Genomic DNA, 22,462 nt, shown 5'->3' on the forward strand with positions numbered 1-22,462 from the left:
TGAATATTGGTTAACGCATAGTAAACAGAGATTAGGAATAAACGGGTCATTTTCGGGATGGTAGGGAGTGCCGCAAGGATCAGTGCTTGGGCCTCAGCTATTTGTAATCTATATCAATGACTTAGATGAGGGGACCGAGTGTAATGTATCCAATTTTGCTGACAATACAAAGCTAGGTGGGAAAGCAAGCTGTGAGGAAGACGCAAAGTGGCTGCAAAGGGATATAGACAGGTGAAGTGAATGGGCAAGAAGGTGACAGATGGAGTATAATGTGGGTAAAGTGCAAAATTATCCACTTTGGTAGGAAGAATAGAAAAGCAGAATATTTTTTGAAAGCTGAGAGACTAGTAAATGTTGGTATTCATCAAGATTTGGGTGTCCTTCTACATGAATCACAGAAAGTTAACATGCAGGTACAGCAAACAATAAGGAAGGCAAATGGTATGTTAGCCTTTACTGCAAGGGGGTTGGAGTATAAGCGTAAGGAAGTCTTGCTGCAATTATATAGGGCTCTGGTGAGATCACACCTGGAGTGCTAGAGTACTGTGTACTGTTTTGGTCTCCTTAGCTAAGGAAGGGTATACTTGTCTTAGAGGGGGTGCAGCAAAGGTTCATTAGAATGAGAGGGCTGTCCTATGAGGAGAGATTGAGTAGAATGGGCCTACATTCTCTGGAGTTTAGAAGAATGGGAGGGGATCTCATTGAAACTTATGAATTTATTGGAGGGTTTAACAGGGTAGATGCTGAGAGGTTGTTTCCCCTGGCTGAAGAGTCTAGAACTAGAGGTCATGGTCTCAGGAGAAGGGGTCAGCTATTTAGGGCTGAGATGAGGAGAAATTTCTTCACTCAGAGGGTTGTGAATCTTTGGAATTCTCTACCCCAGAGGGCTGTGGATGCTCAGTCATTGAGTATATTCAAGACTGAGATCGAAAGGTTTTTGGACACTAAGGGAATCAAGGGATATGGGGATCTGCGGGAAAGTGAAGTTGAGGTTGAAGATCAGCCATGATCTTATTGAATAGTGGAGCAGGCTTGAGGGGACATATGGCCTACTCCTGCTCCTAATTCTTATGTCCATCATACACAACTCTAACTTATCTTTGTAGCCCATATCTTATCCCGCACAAAGTCTCACTCACCTATACTTACTATTCTTATCGACCTCCGCTAGCTCCTTGTTTCTCAGTAGTAACCTCAAAATTCTCATCTAATGCTCTCACTCCATCCTACATGTGCATTTGTCTCCAGCCCAATGTCCCAGCTCCAACTCTCTACACTACTGTGCAGCTTTGCAATCCACTTCTCTGCACTCTGAAATTCTCTTCCTAAACCTCTTCACCTTGCTACCTCTCCCACCACCTTCAAAAGCCTCCTCAGAACTTGTCTCTTTCACCATTTTTTCAGTCACCTCACCCAATCATTCCGCCTAGTCAGGATCTACCTTCCCCCAGTAAAGTGAATTGGGACTCTTTGTCACGTGAAAGGGACTAAATAAATGTTAAACTTTTTCATACACCTATAAGAATTGGATTTGAAAATAATACTGGAACGAGATTCTGGTGCAAATTTTCATATTGAACCTCAGTGACTGCTGGAAGAGCCATTAGAATATGTAAAAATATATTTCTTTTCAACTTCCTGCCGATTGATGTCAGCAGAGATTTAGTAGTGAATGAGTAACGCAATCTGTTTATTGTAATGATTGGCTTCTTGAACTTAAATCTTCCATATAAAAAGCACAAAAAAAGAAAAAAGTCTTAACTGAGATGTCACAGTAGATCAGAGATTTATGGGGTGAGTGGGGTTAACCTTATTTGCAAAACCCTAAATAGATGGTTACTGAAGGCCTGCTGTCAAAACTTGAATGCTTTCTCAAAAAGAATGAAGAGAAGGAAACACTTTGTATCCAAATATATGCATGATGATCGTGATAGACTATCTGAATAATTTCTCCTGCTCAACCAGTCAACGATGGCCAATTGATATGGAGTAGACCTTAACCCAGGAAGATGGTGCCACATCTGCAAGAGAATGCTTAGGGCTATGGAAAATCTAAGATTTAAATTCATTCAGTTAACCATTCTCAAACAGATTCCATCTAACCCCTAGCAGGCTAAAGGCGATGAGTATTGTGGACCAGTCCAGGTGACGGATATACAACAGCCCAGATATTCCGATCACTATGGGTGTGTACGTGCTGTGTACCCACCCGTAGGGACATAGGAAATGCCGGTTTCAGGCATGCACAGCACATGCGCTGGAAACCGGCATTTCCGATCTGTCAAGAATGGTCTTGACAGATCCTCCGGCTGCCCTAGAGAAGGGCCTCTGCGGGTGGACAGTTCTGCTTTTTGGAGACCCTCCACCTGCAGAAAACACTTACAATTCTTGCACCTGGTAACAGCAGGCGTAAGGCCTGCTTTTACCAGGATAAGAGTTGAGAAAAAGTTTTTTTTTTAATTTCCACTGATTTATCATTTTAAAATATTTTTTAAAAAAGTTAAGTTTATTTTTAGCCCCGTAAAAAACTTTAATTATTTTTTTCAAAAATTTAAATTTTTGTTTAAAATAGTTAATTTGTTGTAATTTCAAGTCATTTTAAAAATGTGATGTTTTTTAAAATTTATTTAAAGTTTTACTATGTTTTGGGGGTGATCTCCATTCATATATTTGACAGGTCTATCTGTCAAGTGTATGAAGGGAGATTCCTTTCTGTGATTATCAGCTTCCCATTGCCCACGTGATCCCAGGGACGCTGCAAAGTACTTGCGCCTCTGGGATACGTGGGCCCTGCGCATTTGGAGTTTGGAGAGGCCCAGGATCGGAAGTGTGCGCGTCCCGGGAGCCCTCAGGTAAGGGCGTAGATTTTTCCAGATCGCAGGCCTCCGCCCGCGGGAGGCCTGCAATCGGAATATCTGGGCCAATAAATCTGAAGGCAGCTTATTCCAACTCCCATTGGGAATACTCACTAAATCATAAAGTGGTACAGATCTTAAACAACTACTGCTTAAGATGGTGATGCAAAATGAAACAATGTTGCATGCTCCCAATGGTAACTATAGTATTCCTTTTGGATTTCCTAACTTCAAAGAAATTCTCATTAAGCAGCTGGAAAAGCTGACATTCATTTCTCCTCTTGTTGAGAACTGAGAAGAATTGAGGTGGGGTACAGCTTAACCCAGAGAGATGATGCTACAGATGTGCTGGGTGTTTTGTTGTGGAAATGATACAAGTAGCCAAATTGAAGAAACTGATTCATAAGTTTAGTGCTGCTCCAGGGAGAGTGAGAGGGAGGTGTGTAATCCTCATTGAGAAAATTCCATGAAATCTAGTTGCTGGGAGTTCAGGACTCAACTATAGAAGCCTTTAAACATTTCCCAGTATGATATGGAAGGAAAGTGTTTGTTCTTTACCTCTACTGATCATGGACATAGAAAAGTGCACTGATTTATAAAATACAGGCCTAGAAATTGGTTTATGCCTGTAAAGCAGACGAAGCTGGGAAACACAGTAAAATGGGCAAAGCTGGGATATGCTGAAAAACTGGTAAAGCTGGGATATGATGTAAAACAGGCAAAGCTGGGAAACGCTGTAAAACGGGCAAAGCTGGAATATGCTGTAAAACGGGTGAGGCTGTGATACGCTGTGAAACGGGCAATGCTGGGATACACTGTAAAACGGGCGATGCTGTGATGCGCTGTAAAACGGGCGAGGCTGTGATACGCTGTGAAACGGGCGATGCTGGGATACACTGTAAAACGGGCGATGCTGTGATGCGCTGTAAAACGGGCAAGGCTGTGATACGCTGTAAAACGGGCGATGCTGGGATACACTGTAAAACGGGCGAGGCTGTGATACGCTGTAAAACGGGCGAGGCTGTGATACGCTGTAAAACGGGAGAGGCTGGGATACACTGTAAAACGGGCGAGGCTGTGATACGCTGTAAAAAGGGCAAGGCTGTGATACGCTGTAAAACGGGAGAGGCTGTGATATGCTGTAAAACGGGCGAGGCTGTGATATGCTGTAAAAAGGGCGAGGCTGTGATGCGCTGTAAAACGGGAGAGGCTGTGATATGTTGTAAAATGGGCGAGGCTGTGCTATGCTGTAAAACGGGCGCGGCTGTGATACGCTGTAAAATAGGTGAGGCTTTAATTTGCTGTAAAACGGGCAAGGCTGTGATATGCTGTAAAACAGGCAAGGCTGTGATATGCTGTAAAACGGGCGAGGCTGTGATACGCTGTAAAACTGGCGAGGCTGTGATACGCTGTAAAACGGGCGAGGCTGTGATATGCTGTAAAACGGGCGAGGCTGGGATACGCTGTAAAACGGGCGAGACAGGGCTAAGCTGAAAACGGGCAAGGCTGTGATACGCTGTAAAACGGACGAGGCTGCGATACCCTGTAAAACAGGCGAGCCTGTGATACGCTGTAAAACTGGCGAGGCTGTGATACGCTGTAAAACGGGCGAGGCTGTGATACGCTGTAAAACGGGCGAGGCTGTGATACGCTGTAAAACGGGCGAGGCTGGGATACGCTGTAAAATGAGCGAGGCTGTGATACGCTGTAAAATGAGCGAGGCTGTGATAAGCTGTAAAACGGGCGAGGCTGTGATACGCTGTAAAACGGGCGAGGCTGTGATACGCTGTAAAATGGGAGAGGCTGTGATACGCTGTAAAACGGGTGAGGCTGTGATACGCTGTAAAACGGGCGAGGCTGTGATACGCTGTAAAATGGGAGAGGCTGTGATACGCTGTAAAACGGGTGAGGCTGTGATACGCTGTAAAACGGGCGAGGCTGTGATACGCTGTAAAACAGAAGAGGCTGTGATACGCTGTAAAACGGGCGAGGCTGTGATACGCTGTAAAATGGGTGAGGCTGTGATACGCTGTAAAACTGGCGAGGCTGTGATATGCTGTTAAACGGGAGAGGCTGTGATACGCTGTAAAACGGGCGATGCTGTGATACGCTGTAAAATGGGAGAGGCTGTGATACGCTGTAAAACGGGTGAGGCTGTGATACGCTGTAAAACGGGCGAGTCTGTGATACGCTGTAAAACGGGAGAGGCTGTGATACGCTGTAAAACAGAAGAGGCTGTGATACGCTGTAAAACGGGTGAGGCTGTGATACGCTGTAAAACGGGCGAGGCTGTGATACGCTGTAAAATGGGTGAGGCTGTGATACGCTGTAAAACTGGCGAGGCTGTGATACGCTGTTAAACGGGGGAAGCTGTGATAGGCTGTAAAACGGGCGAGGATGTGATACACGGTAAAACGGGCGAGGCTGCGATACCCTGTAAAACGGGCGAGGCTGGGATACGCTGTAAAATGGGCGAGGCTGTGATATGCTGTAAAATTGGCGAGGCTGGGATATGCTCTAAAACAAGCGAGGCTGTATTACACTGCAAAACAGGCGAACCTGTGATACGCTGTAAAACGGGCGAGGCTGTGATACACTGTAAAACGGGCGAGGCTGTGATACGCTGTAAAACTGGCGAGGCTGTGATACGCTGTAAAACGGGCGAGGCTGTGATACGCTGTAAAACGGGCGAGGCTGGGATACGCTGTAAAACGGGCGAGACAGGGCTAAGCTGAAAACGGGCAAGGCTGTGATACGCTGTAAAACGGACGAGGCTGCGATACCCTGTAAAACAGGCGAGCCTGTGATACGCTGTAAAACTGGCGAGGCTGTGATAAGCTGTAAAACGGGCGAGGCTGTGATACACAGTAAAACTGGCGAGGCTGTGATACGCTGTAAAACGGGCGAGGCTGTGATACGCTGTAAAACGGGCGAGGCTGCGATACGCTGTAAAATGGGCGAGGCTGGGATACGCTGTAAAATGGGCGAGGCTGTGATACGCTGTAAAACAGGCGAGGCTGGGATATGCCCTAAAACAAGCGAGGCTGTGTTACGCGGTAAAACAGGCGAGCCTGAGATACGCTGTAAAATGGGCGAGGCTGTGATACGCTGTAAAAAGGGCGAGGATGTGATACGCTGTAAAACGGGCGAGGCTGTGATACGTGGTAAAACGGGCGAGGCTGTGATACGCTGTAAAATGGGCGAGGCTGTGATACGATGTAAAACGGGCGAGGCTGTGATGCGCTGTAAAAGGGAAGAGGCTGTGATACGCTGTAAAATGGGTGAGGCTGTGATACGCTGTAAAACGGGCGAGGCTGGGATACGCTGTAAAACGGGCGAGACAGGGCTAAGCTGAAAACAGGCGAGGCTGTGATAAGCTGCAAAATGGGCGAGGCTGTGATACGCTGTAAAACTGGCGAGGCTGTGATACGCTGTAAAATGGGCGAGGCTGTGATACGCTGTAAAACTGGCGAGGCTGTGATATGCTGTAAAACGGGCGAGGCTGCGATACGCTGTAAAACGGGCGAGGCGGCGATGCGCTGTAAAACGGGCGAGGCTGGGATACGCTGTAAAACGGGCGAGACAGGGCTAAGCTGAAAACGGGCAAGGCTGTGATACGCTGTAAAATGGGTGAGGCTGTGATACGCTGTAAAACTGGCGAGGCTGTGATATGCTGTTAAACGGGGGAAGCTGTGATAGGCTGTAAAACGGGCGAGGATGTGATACACGGTAAAACGGGCGGGGCTGCGATACCCTGTAAAACGGGTGAGGCTGTGATACGCTGTAAAACGGGCGAGGCTGCGATACACTGTAAAAAGGGCGAGGCTGTGATACGCTGTAAAACGGGCGAGGCTGGGATAAGCTGTAAAACGGACGAGGCTGTGATATGCTGTAAAAAGGGCGAGGCTGTGATACGCTGCAAAACGGGAGAGGCTGTGAGACGCTGTAAAATGGGCGAGGCTGTGATACGCTGTAAAACAGGCGAGCCTGTGATACGCTGTAAAACAGGCGAGGCTGTGATACGCTGTAAAACAGGCGAGCCTGTGATACGCTGTAAAACAGGCGAGGCTGTGATAAGCTGTAAAATGGGCGAGGCTGTGATACGCTGTAAAACTGGCGAGGCTGTGATACGCTGTAAAACGGGCGAGGCTGTGATACGCTGTAAAACGGGCGAGGCTGCGATACCCTGTAAAACGGGCGAGGCTGGGATACGCTGTAAAATGGGCGAGGTTGTGAGACGCTGTAAAACGGGCGAGGCTGTGATACGCTGTAAAACGGGCGAGGCTGTGATACGCTGTAAAACAGGAGAGGCTGTGATACGCTGTAAAAAGGGTGAGGCTGTGATACGCTGTAAAACGGGCGATGCTGTGATACGCTGTAAAATGGGAGAGGCTGTGATACGCTGTAAAACGGGTGAGGCTGTGATACGCTGTAAAACGGGCGAGTCTGTGATACGCTGTAAAACGGGAGAGGCTGTGATACGCTGTAAAACAGAAGAGGCTGTGATACGCTGTAAAACGGGTGAGGCTGTGATACGCTGTAAAACGGGCGAGGCTGTGATACGCTGTAAAATGGGTGAGGCTGTGATACGCTGTAAAACTGGCGAGGCTGTGATACGCTGTTAAACGGGGGAAGCTGTGATAGGCTGTAAAACGGGCGAGGATGTGATACACGGTAAAACGGGCGAGGCTGCGATACCCTGTAAAACGGGCGAGGCTGGGATACGCTGTAAAATGGGCGAGGCTGTGATATGCTGTAAAATTGGCGAGGCTGGGATATGCTCTAAAACAAGCGAGGCTGTATTACACTGCAAAACAGGCGAACCTGTGATACGCTGTAAAACGGGCGAGGCTGTGATACACTGTAAAACGGGCGAGGCTGTGATACGCTGTAAAACTGGCGAGGCTGTGATATGCTGTAAAACGGGCGAGGCTGCGATACGCTGTAAAACGGGCGAGGCGGCGATGCGCTGTAAAACGGGCGAGGCTGGGATACGCTGTAAAACGGGCGAGACAGGGCTAAGCTGAAAACGGGCAAGGCTGTGATACGCTGTAAAATGGGTGAGGCTGTGATACGCTGTAAAACTGGCGAGGCTGTGATACGCTGTTAAACGGGGGAAGCTGTGATAGGCTGTAAAACGGGCGAGGATGTGATACACGGTAAAACGGGCGGGGCTGCGATACCCTGTAAAACGGGCGAGGCTGTGATACGCTGTAAAACGGGCGAGGCTGCGATACACTGTAAAAAGGGCGAGGCTGTGATACGCTGTAAAACGGGCGAGGCTGGGATAAGCTGTAAAACGGACGAGGCTGTGATATGCTGTAAAAAGGGCGAGGCTGTGATACGCTGCAAAACGGGAGAGGCTGTGAGACGCTGTAAAATGGGCGAGGCTGTGATACGCTGTAAAACAGGCGATCCTGTGATACGCTGTAAAACAGGCGAGGCTGTGATACGCTGTAAAACAGGCGAGCCTGTGATACGCTGTAAAACAGGCGAGGCTGTGATAAGCTGTAAAATGGGCGAGGCTGTGATACGCTGTAAAACTGGCGAGGCTGTGATACGCTGTAAAACGGGCGAGGCTGTGATACGCTGTAAAACGGGCGAGGCTGCGATACCCTGTAAAACGGGCGAGGCTGGGATACGCTGTAAAATGGGCGAGGTTGTGAGACGCTGTAAAACGGGCGAGGCTGTGATACGCTGTAAAATGGGTGAGGCTGTGATACGCTGTAAAACTGGCGAGGCTGTGATATGCTGTTAAACGGGAGAGGCTGTGATACGCTGTAAAACGGGCGATGCTGTGATACGCTGTAAAATGGGAGAGGCTGTGATACGCTGTAAAACGGGTGAGGCTGTGATACGCTGTAAAACGGGCGAGTCTGTGATACGCTGTAAAACGGGAGAGGCTGTGATACGCTGTAAAACAGAAGAGGCTGTGATACGCTGTAAAACGGGTGAGGCTGTGATACGCTGTAAAACGGGCGAGGCTGTGATACGCTGTAAAATGGGTGAGGCTGTGATACGCTGTAAAACTGGCGAGGCTGTGATACGCTGTTAAACGGGGGAAGCTGTGATAGGCTGTAAAACGGGCGAGGATGTGATACACGGTAAAACGGGCGAGGCTGCGATACCCTGTAAAACGGGCGAGGCTGGGATACGCTGTAAAATGGGCGAGGCTGTGATATGCTGTAAAATTGGCGAGGCTGGGATATGCTCTAAAACAAGCGAGGCTGTATTACACTGCAAAACAGGCGAACCTGTGATACGCTGTAAAACGGGCGAGGCTGTGATACACTGTAAAACGGGCGAGGCTGTGATACGCTGTAAAACTGGCGAGGCTGTGATACGCTGTAAAACGGGCGAGGCTGTGATACGCTGTAAAACTGGCGAGGCTGTGATACGCTGTAAAACGGGCGAGGCTGTGATACGCTGTAAAACGGGCGAGGCTGCGATACCCTGTAAAACGGGCGAGGCTGGGATACGCTGTAAAATGGGCGAGGTTGTGAGACGCTGTAAAACGGGCGAGGCTGTGATACGCTGTAAAACGGGCGAGGCTGTGATACGCTGTAAAACAGGAGAGGCTGTGATACGCTGTAAAAAGGGTGAGGCTGTGATACGCTGTAAAACGGGCGATGCTGTGATACGCTGTAAAATGGGAGAGGCTGTGATACGCTGTAAAACGGGTGAGGCTGTGATACGCTGTAAAACGGGCGAGTCTGTGATACGCTGTAAAACGGGAGAGGCTGTGATACGCTGTAAAACAGAAGAGGCTGTGATACGCTGTAAAACGGGTGAGGCTGTGATACGCTGTAAAACGGGCGAGGCTGTGATACGCTGTAAAATGGGTGAGGCTGTGATACGCTGTAAAACTGGCGAGGCTGTGATACGCTGTTAAACGGGGGAAGCTGTGATAGGCTGTAAAACGGGCGAGGATGTGATACACGGTAAAACGGGCGAGGCTGCGATACCCTGTAAAACGGGCGAGGCTGGGATACGCTGTAAAATGGGCGAGGCTGTGATATGCTGTAAAATTGGCGAGGCTGGGATATGCTCTAAAACAAGCGAGGCTGTATTACACTGCAAAACAGGCGAACCTGTGATACGCTGTAAAACGGGCGAGGCTGTGATACACTGTAAAACGGGCGAGGCTGTGATACGCTGTAAAACTGGCGAGGCTGTGATATGCTGTAAAACGGGCGAGGCTGCGATACGCTGTAAAACGGGCGAGGCGGCGATGCGCTGTAAAACGGGCGAGGCTGGGATACGCTGTAAAACGGGCGAGACAGGGCTAAGCTGAAAACGGGCAAGGCTGTGATACGCTGTAAAATGGGTGAGGCTGTGATACGCTGTAAAACTGGCGAGGCTGTGATACGCTGTTAAACGGGGGAAGCTGTGATAGGCTGTAAAACGGGCGAGGATGTGATACACGGTAAAACGGGCGGGGCTGCGATACCCTGTAAAACGGGCGAGGCTGTGATACGCTGTAAAACGGGCGAGGCTGCGATACACTGTAAAAAGGGCGAGGCTGTGATACGCTGTAAAACGGGCGAGGCTGGGATAAGCTGTAAAACGGACGAGGCTGTGATATGCTGTAAAAAGGGCGAGGCTGTGATACGCTGCAAAACGGGAGAGGCTGTGAGACGCTGTAAAATGGGCGAGGCTGTGATACGCTGTAAAACAGGCGAGCCTGTGATACGCTGTAAAACAGGCGAGGCTGTGATACGCTGTAAAACAGGCGAGCCTGTGATACGCTGTAAAACAGGCGAGGCTGTGATAAGCTGTAAAATGGGCGAGGCTGTGATACGCTGTAAAACTGGCGAGGCTGTGATACGCTGTAAAACGGGCGAGGCTGTGATACGCTGTAAAACGGGCGAGGTTGTGAGACGCTGTAAAACGGGCGAGGCTGTGATACGCTGTAAAATGGGTGAGGCTGTGATACGCTGTAAAACTGGCGAGGCTGTGATATGCTGTTAAACGGGAGAGGCTGTGATACGCTGTAAAACGGGCGATGCTGTGATACGCTGTAAAATGGGAGAGGCTGTGATACGCTGTAAAACGGGTGAGGCTGTGATACGCTGTAAAACGGGCGAGTCTGTGATACGCTGTAAAACGGGAGAGGCTGTGATACGCTGTAAAACAGAAGAGGCTGTGATACGCTGTAAAACGGGTGAGGCTGTGATACGCTGTAAAACGGGCGAGGCTGTGATACGCTGTAAAATGGGTGAGGCTGTGATACGCTGTAAAACTGGCGAGGCTGTGATACGCTGTTAAACGGGGGAAGCTGTGATAGGCTGTAAAACGGGCGAGGATGTGATACACGGTAAAACGGGCGAGGCTGCGATACCCTGTAAAACGGGCGAGGCTGGGATACGCTGTAAAATGGGCGAGGCTGTGATATGCTGTAAAATTGGCGAGGCTGGGATATGCTCTAAAACAAGCGAGGCTGTATTACACTGCAAAACAGGCGAACCTGTGATACGCTGTAAAACGGGCGAGGCTGTGATACACTGTAAAACGGGCGAGGCTGTGATACGCTGTAAAACTGGCGAGGCTGTGATACGCTGTAAAACGGGCGAGGCTGTGATACGCTGTAAAACGGGCGAGGCTGGGATACGCTGTAAAACGGGCGAGACAGGGCTAAGCTGAAAACGGGCAAGGCTGTGATACGCTGTAAAACGGACGAGTCTGCGATACCCTGTAAAACAGGCGAGCCTGTGATACGCTGTAAAACTGGCGAGGCTGTGATACGCTGTAAAACGGGCGAGGCTGTGATACACAGTAAAACTGGCGAGGCTGTGATACGCTGTAAAACGGGCGAGGCTGTGATACGCTGTAAAACGGGCGAGGCTGCGATACGCTGTAAAACGGGCGAGGCTGGGATACGCTGTAAAATGGGCGAGGCTGTGATACGCTGTAAAACAGGCGAGGCTGGGATATGCCCTAAAACAAGCGAGGCTGTGTTACGCGGTAAAACAGGCGAGCCTGAGATACGCTGTAAAATGGGCGAGGCTGTGATACGCTGTAAAAAGGGCGAGGATGTGATACGCTGTAAAACGGGCGAGGCTGTGATACGTGGTAAAACGGGCGAGGCTGTGATACGCTGTAAAATGGGCGAGGCTGTGATACGATGTAAAACGGGCGAGGCTGTGATGCGCTGTAAAAGGGAAGAGGCTGTGATACGCTGTAAAATGGGTGAGGCTGTGATACGCTGTAAAACGGGCGAGGCTGGGATACGCTGTAAAACGGGCGAGACAGGGCTAAGCTGAAAACAGGCGAGGCTGTGATAAGCTGCAAAATGGGCGAGGCTGTGATACGCTGTAAAACTGGCGAGGCTGTGATACGCTGTAAAATGGGCGAGGCTGTGATACGCTGTAAAACTGGCGAGGCTGTGATATGCTGTAAAACGGGCGAGGCTGCGATACGCTGTAAAACGGGCGAGGCGGCGATGCGCTGTAAAACGGGCGAGGCTGGGATACGCTGTAAAACGGGCGAGACAGGGCTAAGCTGAAAACGGGCAAGGCTGTGATACGCTGTAAAATGGGTGAGGCTGTGATACGCTGTAAAACTGGCGAGGCTGTGATACGCTGTTAAACGGGGGAAGCTGTGATAGGCTGTAAAACGGGCGAGGATGTGATACACGGTAAAACGGGCGGGGCTGCGATACCCTGTAAAACGGGTGAGGCTGTGATACGCTGTAAAACGGGCGAGGCTGCGATACACTGTAAAAAGGGCGAGGCTGTGATACGCTGTAAAACGGGCGAGGCTGGGATAAGCTGTAAAACGGACGAGGCTGTGATATGCTGTAAAAAGGGCGAGGCTGTGATACGCTGCAAAACGGGAGAGGCTGTGAGACGCTGTAAAATGGGCGAGGCTGTGATACGCTGTAAAACAGGCGAGCCTGTGATACGCTGTAAAACAGGCGAGGCTGTGATACGCTGTAAAACAGGCGAGCCTGTGATACGCTGTAAAACAGGCGAGGCTGTGATAAGCTGTAAAATGGGCGAGGCTGTGATACGCTGTAAAACTGGCGAGGCTGTGATACGCTGTAAAACGGGCGAGGCTGTGATACGCTGTAAAACGGGCGAGGCTGCGATACCCTGTAAAACGGGCGAGGCTGGGATACGCTGTAAAATGGGCGAGGTTGTGAGACGCTGTAAAACGGGCGAGGCTGTGATACGCTGTAAAACGGGCGAGGCTGTGATACGCTGTAAAACAGGAGAGGCTGTGATACGCTGTAAAAAGGGTGAGGCTGTGATACGCTGTAAAATGGGTGAGGCTGTGATACGCTGTAAAATGGGTGAGGCTGTGATACGCTGTAAAACTGGCGAGGCTGTGATACGCTGTAAAACGGGGGAAGCTGTGATAGGCTGTAAAACGGGCGAGGATGTGATACACGGTAAAACGGGCGAGGCTGGGTTAAGCTGTAAAATGGGCGAGGCTGCGATACACTGTAAAAAGGGCGAGGCTGTGATACGCTGTAAAATGGGCGGCGCTGTGATACGCTGTAAAACGGGCGAGGCTGTGGATAAGCTGTAAAATGGGCGAGGCTGTGATACGCTGTAAAACTGGCGCGGCTGTGATACGCTGTAAAACGGGTGAGGCTGTGATACGCTGTAAAACGGGCGAGGCTGCGATACGCTGTAAAACGGGCGAGGCTGCGATACGCTGTAAAACGGGCGAGGCTGTGATACGCTGTAAAACGGGCGAGGCTGTGATACGATGTAAAACGGGCGAAGCTGTGATACCCTGTAAAATGGGTGAGGCTGGGATACGCTGTAAAACGGGCGAGGCTGGCATATGCTCTAAAACAAGTGAGGCTGTGTTACGCTTTAAAACAGGCGAGCCTGAGATACGTTGTAAAATGGGCGAGGCTGTGATACGCTGTAGAAAGGGCGAGGATGTGACACGCTGTAAAACGGGCGAGGCTGTGATACGTGGTAAAACGGGCGAGGCTGTGATGCGCTGTAAAATGGGCGAGGCTGTGATACGCTGTAAAACTGGCGAGTCTGTGATACGCTGTAAAACGGGCGAGGCTGTGATACGCTGTAAAACAGGTGAGGCTGTGATACGCTGTAAAACGGGCGAGGCTGTGATACACTGTAAAACGGGCGAGGCTGTGATACGCTGTAAAACGGGCGAGGCTGTGATACGCTGTAAAACGGGCGAGGCTGTGATACGATGTAAAACGGGCGAAGCTGTGATACCCTGTAAAATGGGCGAGGCTGTGATACGCTGTAAAACGGGCGAGGATGTGATACGCTGTAAAACGGGCGAGGCTGTGATATGCGGTAAAACGGGCGAGGCTGTGATATGCTGTAAAAAGGGCGAGGATGTGATACGCTGTAAAACTGGCGAGGCTGTGATACGCTGTAAAACGGGCGACGCTGTGATACGTGGTAAAACGGGGGAGGCTGTGATGCGCTGTAAAATGGGCGAGCCTGTGATACGCTGTAAAACTGGCGAGGCTGTGATACACTGTAAAACGGGCGAGGCTGTGATAAGCTTTAAAACGGGCGAGGCTGGGATACGCTGTAAAATGGGCGAGGCTGTGATAAGCTGTAAAACGGGCGAGGCTGTGATACGCTGTGAAACTGGCGAGGCTGTGATACGCTGTAAAACGGGCGAGGCTGTGATGCGCTGTAAAACGGGCGAGGCTGTGATACGCTGTAAAACTGGCGAGGCTGTGATACGCTGTAAAACGGGCGAGGCTGTGATACGCTGTAAAACAGGCGAGGCTGTGATACGCTGTAAAACGGGCGAGGCAGTGATACGCTGTAAAACGGGCGAGGCTGTGATACGCTGTAAAACGGGCGAGGCTGTGATACACTGTAAAACGGGCGAGGCTGTGATACGCTGTAAAATGGGCGAGGCTGTGATAAGCTGTAAAACGGACGAGGCTGTGATACGTTGTAAAACGGGAGAGGCTGTGATACGCTGTAAAGCGGGCGAGGCTGTGATACGCTGTAAAACGGGCGAGGCTGTGATACGCTGTAAAAAGGGTGAGGCTGTGATACGCTGTAAAACGGGCGAGGCTGGGATAAGCTGTAAAACGGACGAGGCTGTGATATGCTGTAAAAAGTGCGAGGCTGTGATACGCTGCAAAACGGGAGAGGCTGTGATACGCTGTAAAAAGGGTGAGGCTGTGATACGCTGTAAAACGGGCGAGGCTGTGATACGCTGTAAAACGGGCGAGGCTGTGATACGCTGTAAAACGGGTGAGGCTGTGATACGCTGTAAAACGGGCGAGGCTGGGATAAGCTGTAAAACGGGCGAGGCTGTGATACGCTGTAAAATGGGCGAGGCTGTGATACGCTGTAAAACTGGCGAGGCTGTGATACGCTGTAAAACGGGCGAGGCTGTGATACGCTGTAAAACGGGCGAGGCTGTGATACGCTGTAAAAAGGGTGAGGCTGTGATACGCTGTAAAACGGGCGAGGCTGTGATACGCTGTAAAAAGGGTGAGGCTGTGATACGCTGTAAAACGGGCGAGGCTGTGATACGCTGTAAAACAGGAGAGGCTGTGATACGCTGTAAAAAGGGTGAGGCTGTGATACGCTGTAAAATGGGTGAGGCTGTGATACGCTGTAAAATGGGTGAGGCTGTGATACGCTGTAAAACTGGCGAGGCTGTGATACGCTGTAAAACGGGGGAAGCTGTGATAGGCTGTAAAACGGGCGAGGATGTGATACACGGTAAAACGGGCGAGGCTGGGTTAAGCTGTAAAATGGGCGAGGCTGCGATACACTGGAAAAAGGGCGAGGCTGTGATACGCTGTAAAACTGGCGAGGCTGTGATACGCTGTAAAATGGGCGAGGCTGTGATACGCTGTAAAACTGGCGAGGCTGTGATATGCTGTAAAACGGGCGAGGCTGCGATACGCTGTAAAACGGGCGAGGCGGCGATGCGCTGTAAAACGGGCGAGGCTGGGATACGCTGTAAAACGGGCGAGACAGGGCTAAGCTGAAAACGGGCAAGGCTGTGATACGCTGTAAAATGGGTGAGGCTGTGATACGCTGTAAAACTGGCGAGGCTGTGATACGCTGTTAAACGGGGGAAGCTGTGATAGGCTGTAAAACGGGCGAGGATGTGATACACGGTAAAACGGGCGGGGCTGCGATACCCTGTAAAACGGGCGAGGCTGGGATATGCTGTAAAATGGGCGAGGCTGGGATATGCTCTAAAACAAGCGAGGCTGTGATACGCTGTAAAACGGGCGAGGCTGCGATACACTGTAAAAAGGGCGAGGCTGTGATCCGCTGTAAAACGGGCGAGGCTGTGATACGCTGTAAAACGGGCGAGGCTGGGATAAGCTGTAAAACGGACGAGGCTGTGATATGCTGTAAAAAGGGCGAGGCTGTGATACGCTGCAAAACGGGAGAGGCTGTGAGACGCTGTAAAATGGGCGAGGCTGTGATACGCTGTAAAACAGGCGAGCCTGTGATACGCTGTAAAACAGGCGAGGCTGTGATACGCTGTAAAATGGGCGAGGCTGTGATACGCTGTAAAACTGGCGAGGCTGTGATGCGCTGTAAAATGGGCGAGGCTGTGATACGCTGTAAAACTGGCGAGGCTGTGATACGCTGTAAAACGGGCGAGGCTGTGATACGCTGTAAAACGGGCGAGGCTGCGATACCCTGTAAAACGGGCGAGGCTGGGATACGCTGTAAAATGGGCGAGGTTGTGAGACGCTGTAAAACGGGCGAGGCTGTGATACGCTGTAAAAAGGGTGAGGCTGTGATACGCTGTAAAACGGGCGAGGCTGTGATACGCTGTAAAACAGGAGAGGCTGTGATACGCTGTAAAAAGGGTGAGGCTGTGATACGCTGTAAAATGGGTGAGGCTGTGATACGCTGTAAAATGGGTGAGGCTGTGATACGCTGTAAAACTGGCGAGGCTGTGATACGCTGTAAAACGGGGGAAGCTGTGATAGGCTGTAAAACGGGCGAGGATGTGATACACGGTAAAACGGGCGAGGCTGTGATACGCTGTAAAATGGGCGGCGCTGTGATACGCTGTAAAACGGGCGAGGCTGTGGATAAGCTGTAAAATGGGCGAGGCTGTGATACGCTGTAAAACTGGCGTGGCTGTGATACGCTGTAAAACGGGTGAGGCTGTGATACGCTGTAAAACGGGCGAGGCTGCGATACGCTGTAAAACGGGCGAGGCTGCGATACCCTGTAAAATGGGTGAGGCTGGGATACGCTGTAAAACGGGCGAGGCTGGCATATGCTCTAAAACAAGCGAGGCTGTGTTACGCTTTAAAACAGGCGAGCCTGAGATACGTTGTAAAATGGGCGAGGCTGTGATACGCTGTAAAAAGGGCGAGGATGTGACACGCTGTAAAACGGGCGAGGCTGTGATACGTGGTAAAACGGGCGAGGCTGTGATGCGCTGTAAAATGGGCGAGGCTGTGATACGCTGTAAAACTGGCGAGTCTGTGATACGCTGTAAAACGGGCGAGGCTGTGATACGCTGTAAAACAGGTGAGGCTGTGATACGCTGTAAAACGGGAGAGGCTGTGATACGCTGTAAAACGGGCGAGGCTGTGATACGCTGTAAAACGGGTGAGGCTGTGATACGCTGTAAAACGGGCGAGGCTGTGATACGATGTAAAACGGGCGAAGCTGTGATACCCTGTAAAATGGGCGAGGCTGGGATACGCTCTAAAAAGGGCGAGGATGTGATACGCTGTAAAACGGGCGAGGCTGTGATATGCGGTAAAACGGGCGAGGCTGTGATACGCTGTAAAACGGGCGAGGCTGTGATACGCTGTAAAACAGGCGAGGCTGTGATACGCTGTAAAACGGGCGAGGCTGTGATACGCTGTAAAACTGGCGAGGCTGGGATATGCTCTAAAACAAGCGAGGCTGTGTTAAGCTGCAAAACAGGTGAGCCTGAGATACGCTGTAAAACGGGCGAGGCTGTGATATGCGGTAAAACGGGCGAGGCTGCGATACGCTGTAAAACGGGCGAGGCTGTGATACGCTGTAAAACTGGCGAGGCTGTGATACGCTGTAAAATGGGCGAGCCTGTGATACGCTGTAAAACTGGCGAGGCTGTGATACGCTGTAAAACGGGCGAGGCTGTGATGCGCTGTAAAACGGGCGAGGCTGTGATACGCTGTAAAACTGGCGAGGCTGTGATACGCTGTAAAACGGGCGAGGCAGTGATACGCTGTAAAACGGGCGAGGCTGTGATACGCTGTAAAACGGGCGAGGCTGTGATACGCTGTAAAACTGGCGAGGCTGTGATACGCTGTAAAACTGGCGAGGCAGTGATACGCTGTAAAACAGGCGAGGCTGTGATACGCTGTAAAACGGGCGAGGCTGTGATACGCTGTAAAACGGGCGAGGCTGTGATAAGCTGTAAAACGGGCGAGGCAGTGATACGCTGTAAAACGGGCGAGGCTGTGATACGCTGTAAAACGGGCGAGGCTGTGATACGCTGTAAAACGGGCGAGGCTGTGATAAGCTGTAAAACGGACGAGGCTGTGATACGCTGTAAAACGGGCGAGGCTGTGATACGCTGTAAAACGGGCGAGGCTGTGATAAGCTGTAAAACGGGCGAGGCTGTGATACGTTGTAAAACGGGAGAGGCTGTGATACGCTGTAAAGCGGGCGAGGCTGTGATAAGCTGTAAAACGGACGAGGCTGTGATATGCTGTAAAAAGGGCGAGGCTGTGATACGCTGCAAAACGGGAGAGCCTGTGAGACGCTGTAAAATGGGCAAGGCTGTGATACGCTGTAAAACAGGCGAGCCTGTGATACGCTGTAAAACAGGCGAGGCTGTGATAAGCTGTAAAATGGGCGAGGCTGTGATACTTTGTAAAACTGGCGAGGCTGTGATACGCTGTAAAACGGGCGAGGCTGTGATACGCTGTAAAACGGGTGAGGCTGTGATACGCTGTAAAACGGGCGAGGCTGTGATACGCTGTAAAACAGGAGAGGCTGTGATACGCTGTAAAAAGGGTGAGGCTGTGATACGCTGTAAAATGGGTGAGGCTGTGATACGCTGTAAAATGGGTGAGGCTGTGATACGCTGTAAAACTGGCGAGGCTGTGATACGCTGTAAAACGGGGGAAGCTGTGATAGGCTGTAAAACGGGCGAGGATGTGATACACGGTAAAACGGGCGAGGCTGGGTTAAGCTGTAAAATGGGCGAGGCTGCGATACACTGTAAAAAGGGCGAGGCTGTGATACGCTGTAAAATGGGCGGCGCTGTGATACGCTGTAAAACGGGCGAGGCTGTGGATAAGCTGTAAAATGGGCGAGGCTGTGATACGCTGTAAAACTGGCGCGGCTGTGATACGCTGTAAAACGGGTGAGTGTGATACGCTGTAAAACGGGCGAGGCTGTGATACGCTGTAAAAAGGGTGAGGCTGTGATACGCTGTAAAACGGGCGAGGCTGTGATACGCTGTAAAACAGGAGAGGCTGTGATACGCTGTAAAAAGGGTGAGGCTGTGATACGCTGTAAAACGGGGGAAGCTGTGATTGGCTGTAAAACGGGCGAGGATGTGATACACGGTAAAACGGGCGAGGCTGGGTTAAGCTGTAAAATGGGCGAGGCTGCGATACACTGTAAAAAGGGCGAGGCTGTGATACGCTGTAAAACTGGCGAGGCTGTGATACGCTGTAAAATGGGCGAGGCTGTGATACGCTGTAAAACTGGCGAGGCTGTGATATGCTGTAAAACGGGCGAGGCTGCGATACGCTGTAAAACGGGCGAGGCGGCGATGCGCTGTAAAACGGGCGAGGCTGGGATACGCTGTAAAACGGGCGAGACAGGGCTAAGCTGAAAACGGGCAAGGCTGTGATACGCTGTAAAATGGGTGAGGCTGTGATACGCTGTAAAACTGGCGAGGCTGTGATACACTGTTAAACGGGGGAAGCTGTGATAGGCTGTAAAACGGGCGAGGATGTGATACACGGTAAAACGGGCGGGGCTGCGATACCCTGTAAAACGGGCGAGGCTGGGATATGCTGTAAAATGGGCGAGGCTGGGATATGCTCTAAAACAAGCGAGGCTGTGATACGCTGTAAAACGGGCGATGCTGCGATACACTGTAAAAAGGGCGAGGCTGTGATCCGCTGTAAAAAGGGCGAGGCTGTGATCCGCTGTAAAATGGGCGAGGCTGGGATACGCTGTAAAACGGGCGAGGCTGGGATAAGCTGTAAAACGGACGAGGCTGTGATACGCTGCAAAACGGGAGAGGCTGTGAGACGCTGTAAAATGGGCGAGGCTGTGATACGCTGTAAAACAGGCGAGCCTGTGATACGCTGTAAAACAGGCGAGGCTGTGATAAGCTGTAAAATGGGCGAGGCTGTGATACGCTGTAAAACTGGCGAGGCTGTGATACGCTGTAAAACGGGCGAGGCTGTGATACGCTGTAAAACGGGCGAGGCTGCGATACCCTGTAAAACGGGCGAGGCTGGGATACGCTGTAAAATGGGCGAGGTTGTGAGATGCTGTAAAACGGGCGAGGCTGTGATACGCTGTAAAAAGGGTGAGGCTGTGATACGCTGTAAAACGGGCGAGGCTGTGATACGCTGTAAAACAGGAGAGGCTGTGATACGCTGTAAAAAGGGTGAGGCTGTGATACGCTGTAAAATGGGTGAGGCTGTGATACGCTGTAAAATGGGTGAGGCTGTGATACGCTGTAAAACTGGCGAGGCTGTGATACGCTGTAAAACGGGGGAAGCTGTGATAGGCTGTAAAACGGGCGAGGATGTGATACACGGTAAAACGGGCGAGGCTGGGTTAAGCTGTAAAATGGGCGAGGCTGCGATACACTGTAAAAAGGGCGAGGCTGTGATACGCTGTAAAATGGGCGGCGCTGTGATACGCTGTAAAACGGGCGAGGCTGTGGATAAGCTGTAAAATGGGCGAGGCTGTGATACGCTGTAAAACTGGCGCGGCTGTGATACGCTGTAAAACGGGTGAGGCTGTGATACGCTGTAAAACGGGCGAGGCTGCGATACGCTGTAAAACGGGCGAGGCTGCGATACCCTGTAAAATGGGTGAGGCTGGGATACGCTGTAAAACGGGCGAGGCTGGCATATGCTCTAAAACAAGCGAGGCTGTGTTACGCTTTAAAACAGGCGAGCCTGAGATACGTTGTAAAATGGGCGAGGCTGTGATACGCTGTAAAAAGGGCGAGGATGTGACACGCTGTAAAACGGGCGTGGCTGTGATACGTGGTAAAACGGGCGAGGCTGTGATGCGCTGTAAAATGGGCGAGGCTGTGATACGCTGTAAAACTGGCGAGTCTGTGATACGCTGTAAAACGGGCGAGGCTGTGATACGCTGTAAAACAGGTGAGGCTGTGATACGCTGTAAAACTGGCGAGTCTGTGATACGCTGTAAAACGGGCGAGGCTGTGATAAGCTGTAAAACGGGAGAGGCTGTGATACACTGTAAAACGGGAGAGGCTGTGATACGCTGTAAAACTGGCGAGTCTGTGATACGCTGTAAAACGGGCGAGGCTGTGATAAGCTGTAAAACGGGAGAGGCTGTGATACGCTGTAAAACGGGCGAGGCTGTGATACGCTGTAAAACGGGCGAGGCTGTGATACGCTGTAAAACGGGTGAGGCTGTGATACGCTGTAAAACGGGCGAGGCTGTGATACGATGTAAAACGGGCGAGGCTGGGATACGATGTAAAACGGGTGAGGCTGTGATACGCTGTAAAACGGGCGAGGCTGTGATACGATGTAAAACGGGCGAGGCTGTGATACGATGTAAAACGGGCGAAGCTGTGATACCCTGTAAAATGGGCGAGGCTGGGATACGCTGTAAAAAGGGCGAGGATGTGATACGCTGTAAAACGGGCGAGGCTGTGATATGCGGTAAAACGGGCGAGGCTGTGATACGCTGTAAAACGGGCGAGGCTGTGATACGCTGTAAAACGGGCGAGGCTGTGATACGCTGTAAAACAGGCGAGGCTGTGATACGCTGTAAAACGGGCGAGGCTGTGATACGCTGTAAAACTGGCGAGGCTGGGATATTCTCTAAATCAAGCGAGGCTGTGTTAAGCTGCAAAACAGGTGAGCCTGAGATACGCTGTAAAACGGGCGAGGCTGTGATATGCGGTAAAACGGGCGAGGCTGCGATACGCTGTAAAACGGGCGAGGCTGTGATACGCTGTAAAACTGGCGAGGCTGTGATACGCTGTAAAACGGGCGACGCTGTGATACGTGGTAAAACGGGGGAGGCTGTGATGCGCTGTAAAATGGGCGAGCCTGTGATACGCTGTAAAACTGGCGAGGCTGTGATACGCTGTAAAACGGGCGAGGCTGTGATACGCTGTGAAACTGGCGAGGCTGTGATGCGCTGTAAAACGGGCGAGGCTGTGATACGCTGTAAAACGGGCGAGGCTGTGATACGCTGTAAAACGGGCGAGGCTGTGATGCGCTGTAAAACGGGCGAGGCTGTGATACACTGTAAAACTGGCGAGGCTGTGATACGCTGTAAAACGGGCGAGGCTGTGATACGCTGTAAAACAGGCGAGGCTGTGATACGCTGTAAAACGGGCGAGGCTGTGATACGCTGTAAAACGGGCGAGGCTGTGATACGCTGTAAAACGGGCGAGGCTGTGATACGCTGTAAAAC

The sequence above is a fragment of the Somniosus microcephalus genome, chromosome 15 (genome assembly GCF_052327205.1).
Source record: "Somniosus microcephalus isolate GS21.2 chromosome 15, FLI_Smic_1.0, whole genome shotgun sequence".
NCBI classification, from domain to species: Eukaryota; Metazoa; Chordata; class Chondrichthyes; order Squaliformes; family Somniosidae; genus Somniosus; species Somniosus microcephalus.